The sequence below is a fragment of the Abramis brama genome (assembly GCF_963993115.1).
Source record: "Abramis brama genome assembly, chromosome: 3".
NCBI classification, from domain to species: Eukaryota; Metazoa; Chordata; class Actinopteri; order Cypriniformes; family Leuciscidae; genus Abramis; species Abramis brama.
Genome location: NC_139965.1, coordinates 47792989 through 47798794, shown reverse-complemented (window position 1 = coordinate 47798794; position 5806 = coordinate 47792989). Strand labels below are relative to the sequence as shown.

Here is a 5806-nt window from a genome sequence, read left to right as displayed (position 1 = left end):
GTTTTTCAAGGTTTCAGGGTCTTTTGGGGCCCTTAACGTGCTCGAAAACTCTTGAAACTTTTCACACAGGTCAGAACCTTCGGCCATCAGGGCTGGGCTGAAGCTGGTACCTGGGCGTGGCAGGGAGGCTCGACAGCGCCCCCTTGAACGGGGTCCGAAAACTTGGTCCATATATCAAACACGCTTGCATGAATTAATATGAAACTCGGTACACATATAGATCTCATCAGGCCGAACAACGTCCGCACTCTAAGTTATTAGCTCCGCCCAACAGGAAGTCGGCTATTATGGGTTGTTTGAAAAACGCATGCTGTGGAATTTGATGTACTCCTCCTAGAGAATTCATCCAATCACCTCCAAACTCGGTCAGCATGAAGTCAAGACATTGGGGATGCTAAATTGCGGACGGATTTTTGATATCTCAAACAGTTTGGCCGTGGCGAGGACACGAATTTATGGCGAGAAAAGAGAAACACGAAGTGGTATAACTTCTGCACACATTAACTGATCTTGATGAAACTTCAGCAGTGTGTTCGTGGTAAGAGGCTGATCAGATGGATGTAACTATTGTGAGTCAAAGTTATAGCGCCACCAACTGGCAGCAGGAAGTGTGTCACTTTCAACATGCTTTTGAAAAAAGTGGGGGGGTTAGTTTTACCCACAGTTACAAAAATCAGTACGCATATTGGTCTCATCGAGCCGGACAACTTTCTAATTTACAGTCATTAGCTCCGAGCAACAGGAAGTCAGCGATGGAGGGCCCAAGCCGGTGACACCGCCACCCCGGTGCCTTTAGTGTAACTAAAGGCACCAGGTTGGCGGTGCCACCGGCTTGGGCCCGCAATCGCTGCTCGCAGCTATATTTATTATTAGGGCCCAAGCCCTGAAAGGGCGAAGGCCCTATTGTTTCCGTAAGGATTATTATTTATATTTTTTATTTTTTTTATTAGGGCCCAAGCCCTGAAAGGGCGAAGGCCCTATTGTTTCCGGTAGGATTATTTATTATTATTATTAGGGCCCAAGCCCTGAAAGGGCGAAGGCCCTATTGTTTTCGGTAGGATTATTTATTATTAGGGCCCAAGCCCTGAAAGGGCGAAGGCCCTATTGTTTTCGGTAGGATTATTTATTAGGGCCCAAGCCCTGAAAGGGCGAAGGCCCTATTGTTTTCGTTAGGATTATTATTATTAGGGCCCAAGCCCTGAAAGGGCGAAGGCCCTATTGTTTTCGGTAGGATTATTGTTTATTATTATTATTATTATTATTTTTTTTTTCTACTTCTCGGGCACTTTTGGGGCCCTTAACATGCTCAAAAACTCTTGAAATTTTGCACACACGTCAGAACCTGCGGCCATCAGGGCCGGACTGAAGCTGGTACCTGGGCGTGGCACGGGGGCTCGACAGCGCCCCCTGGAATGGTGTCTGAAAAATTGGTCCATAAATCAAACACGCTTGCATGTAATAATATGAAACTCAGTACACATATAGATCTCATCGGGCCGAACAACTTTCGTGCTCTAAGTTTTACACCAGCCCAACAGGAAGTCGGTTATTATACGTTGTTTGGAAAACGCATACAATGGAATGTGAAATACTCCTCCTAGGGAATTCATCCGATCGCCACCAAACTAGGTGTGAATGAAGACAAGACATTGAGGATGCTAAATTGCGAACGGATTTTTGATATCTCGAACGGTTTGGCCGTGGCGAGGAAACGAATTTATGGCGAATAATGGGACACAGGAAGTGTGTTATAACTTCTGCATACATTGACTGATCTTGATGAAACTTCAGCAGTGTGTTCATTGTAAGAGGCCGATCACATTGATGTGACTATTGTGAGTCAAAGTTATAGCGCCACCAACTGGCAGCAGGAAGTGTGTCACTTTCAAAATGCTTTGAAATCACCCTCTTATTTTTACCCGATTTGCTTCAAACTTTATGTGTATAATGTAGACACACTGCAGATGTAGACCTGCGAAAGGATTATTGATATCTTAGATACTGTTGCCGTGGCAACGCATCAAACTTTAATATTTTTTTCGGATGCTTTTGAGTCTCTTCACATGCTTGAAAATGCATGAAACTCGACAGACACATCACATTTATTATCCAGTAGACATGTGCAAAGTTTCAGAAACGGGCGTGGTGAAATGGCTCAGTAGCGCCACCTTTAGTCAAAAGTGGGGGGGTTAGTTTTATCAACAGCAACAAAACTTGGTATGTGTATTGTTCTCATCAAGACGGACAACTTTCTAATTTACAGTAACTAGCTCGGACCAAGAGGAAGAGAGATATTTTGGTTTGAATGTGGATTTTCTGGAGAATTTTCTCTCCCTCTCTCTGTGTCTCTGTGTGTGTGAGGGGAGGGGGGATTTGACTATTGCTTTTATATTGTTAATCAAGGTTTCAGGGGCTTTTGGGGTCCTTAACGTGCTCAAAAACTCTTGAAACTTTGCACACAAGTCAGAACCCCCTGGCATCAGGGCCGGGCTGAAGCTGGTACCCGGGCGTGGCAGGGGGGCTCAACAGCGCCCCCTTGAACTGGGTCTGAAAACTTGGTCCATAAATCAAACACGCTTGCATGAATTAATATGAAACTCGGTACACATATAGATCTCATCGGGCCGAACAACTTTCGCGCTCTAAGTTATTAGCTCCGCCCAACAGGAAGTCGGCTATTATGGGTTGTTTGAAAAACGCATGCTGTGGAATTTGATTACTCATCCTAGAGAATTCATCCAATCACCTCCAAACTCGGTCAGCATGAAGTCAAGACATTGGGGATGCTAAATTGCGGACGGATTTTTGATATCTCGAACGGTTTGGCCGTGGCGAGGACCTGAATTTATGGCGAGAAAAGAGAAACACAAAGTGTTATAACTTCTGCATACATTAACTGATCTTGATGAAACTTCAGCAGTGTGTTCGTGGTAAGAGGCCGATCAGATGGATGTAACTATTGTGAGTCAAAGTTATAGCGCCACCAACTGGCAGCAGGAAGTGTGTCACTTTCACAAACACACACACTCACTCTCTGGTATTGGTGATTTGAAATAAAGTCGAAACAAACACAGAAGGGGAAAATATTAGCTAGCTATATAGTGATAATAATGACAATAAACAAAGGAAGGTGGAGCTGACGGAGTTGGGAGTCACAGTAATGCGAAAAGTCACTGCAATGGATGCAGAAAAAAAATATTTGCGGAAAGAGTTGACGAACACACTATCCAGGTTGGAGAAAACAGAAAGGGAACTGCAGAAAGAGTTGACGGACACACTATCCAGGTTGGAGAAAACAAAAAGGGAGCTGGAAGTTTCGAGGGCAGCCTTGGATTTTGCAAGAGATGGTGTGTAATGAGATGATGCTGTAAATGGCATTGTTTTGTTGTTGGACTCTTTGATTATGCACTGTTTTTTTTTATTTTATTTATGTCACTCTTTAAAATTTGTGTTTTTAAACTACAGATATTTTGGATCTTGAGTTGGAGAATGTTGGACAAAACGGAGAAGGTGTTGGCATGCCCCAGTTGAAGAAGATGTAATAGCTGAATAAAAACGTCAGATGTTGGACAAGACAGAGAAGGTGCTGACATGCTCTCATTTGAAGATGTTATAGCTTAATAAAAACATCAGTGTAAATTGTAATAATTGTATTTATTTTCTTGTGTTGTTTAAAATTGGTTGGTATTCTTATTGTAGTGAGTGAAATGTGTATGTATATATATATATATATATATATATATATATATATATATATATATATATATATATATATATATATTTAAATAAATAATCTTTATTGTTTGTGTTTTGTGTTTTTTTTTATATTATGCTGCATACATTATATATAATTTTGATGAATGAAAGAAGGAAAAACCACAAATCTGATTATGTGTCGCTTTTTAATTTAAGAAAGATATGTATGATATCTCAATGTCTATATCACTTATTTGGCTGATTTCACACCTGGTTTAAATAAATTTTATTTAATTGAGCTTAACTTGTGTAAATAAACTGCCTCAAATAAATCAATGCATATACATACATATTGTTTTCTTTGCTTGTATTGATAACAATTGTTAACAATTGATTAGTTACATTAAAGAAACATGCTAAACAACCGATGAGGAGCTTTGGAGATGCTATTAATGATAAGCAACTTAGACAAAGTTTCAAGCATTGTTGTTTACGGTCCATAAAGTGTATTTAAAAATACTTTACATACTATTTAAAAGTAATTGTTTACATGGTTTATTATTGTTGCAGAAGAAATTCGTTTTTGTAGGATTTTTTTTTTGTGTGTGTGTCCACATATGCATAGCTACTACAGTCAACTGTCACGTAATTGCATGGATCAAAATATTTGGTAAAGTTATTTTTAAGAAACAACGTCTGTCACGTAGTTGCACGGATCCAAAATATTTGAAAATAATCCAAGCACTGAACAGCGCGAGTCGTCTCTTGAATGAAAACAATCACGGTTTAAAAGCACATTAAAATCTTTTTTTTTTTTTTGTGCACAGGTTTTTGATGAAAATAATCATGGTTTAAAAGCACATTAAAATCACTTTTTTTCCCTGTGCACAGATTTTTGAATTGTGTAGGCTATAGCACAGAAAACAGCGCGCGAGGCTTCTCGCGCTTGAATGTTTTAAAGTTATATCGAAATGCTTACAAAGAAATCGATAAGAGGAATCGAAATTTTTATTTTAAAACAAGTATCCGAAATCTGACATCAAGTAAGGTGAGGAACATATAATTTCACACACTTAGAAAAAATGCTCTTTATTTGAATGAGTGAACGTGGCTCTTAAAAGAGCCATTGTTGCTGCCCTTAAAAGGACATAGCTTTCATCTTCTGAGTTCCGTCTGCAGAGCTTCTCGGAGGTTTCTCAGCAAAAGCTCGTTTCCCTCTGGTCTCAGGTGGACCCCGTCTCTGCAGAGATGGAACAAGCTGATGTTTCGGTGGCGAATGCAGAGCATCTGCCTCTCTGCCAAGAAGCCAAACATCGCCCCGTTGATCCACCGCCGGCTCCGTTCAACGCCATAGCCAGTCCTGCCTGTCTGACCTCTCCAAATCAGACGGGGCAGAATGTCAGAAAACAACAGCCTGGTTCTGGGAAACATTCGGAAGACTTCAGCCAGGTCACTCTTCATTTCCCGTAAAAAATCAAGGCGGTTGCGGCCTTCCCGACACAAACTGTTTCCACCCAGGTGAATAATTAGGATGTCAGGAGCTGGAGCTGTTGCCCTGAGAGAACGCAGAGCTGGAAACAGCTGCTCCCAGAGTCTACCTCCTCTGCCATCCCAGGTGATCTCACAGTGAAGACCAAGGTTTTCTCCCAGGCGCTGCTCACAGATATACGTATGCAATCTGCGGATGATGGAACTGCCGACGATCCAGACGCGTGGTGCCATTTCAAAGAAGTGTGAGGGAATGTAATTTACCACCAGTATTTATAATGAGTGTTGCACGTTTGATTGCCAAAAGGGGGCGTTGTTTGCCTCGTCTCGCGGATTCATGCTGGACGCTGTGGTTGTCTGTAGCCTATAACCTGCTTGTAACAGCTGATTTGACGTTGTTTGGACAAGTGCACTTGTTGCTTCACTATTGTAGGCTGTGTAGTAGTCTGGACTCTGGAGGTGCCAGCGCTGTGTTGGCACTCTGCCAGCTTGACGCATGAGTGATTCTACAAGGTGCTTTTGGAAAACGCCCCCCAGGTTGGTTAGCGGACCTAGTTGAAACACTCATGCATCATCACTTTACGTGCAGGACGCCTTCACCACGTCACCTCATTTTCGCATA

At 41.7% G+C, this 5806-nt stretch overlaps 1 long non-coding RNA gene across 1 annotated transcript; it reads left to right on the top strand.

Moving 5' to 3' along the window:
* The first annotated feature begins 3132 nt into the window (after positions 1–3132).
* On the top strand, positions 3133–3628 carry LOC311079851. The gene is made up of 3 exons (XR_014605469.1): positions 3133–3231; positions 3286–3347; positions 3466–3628. It is a non-coding gene; the product is annotated as an uncharacterized lncRNA (long non-coding RNA).
* Positions 3629–5806: the final 2178 nt, after the last annotated feature.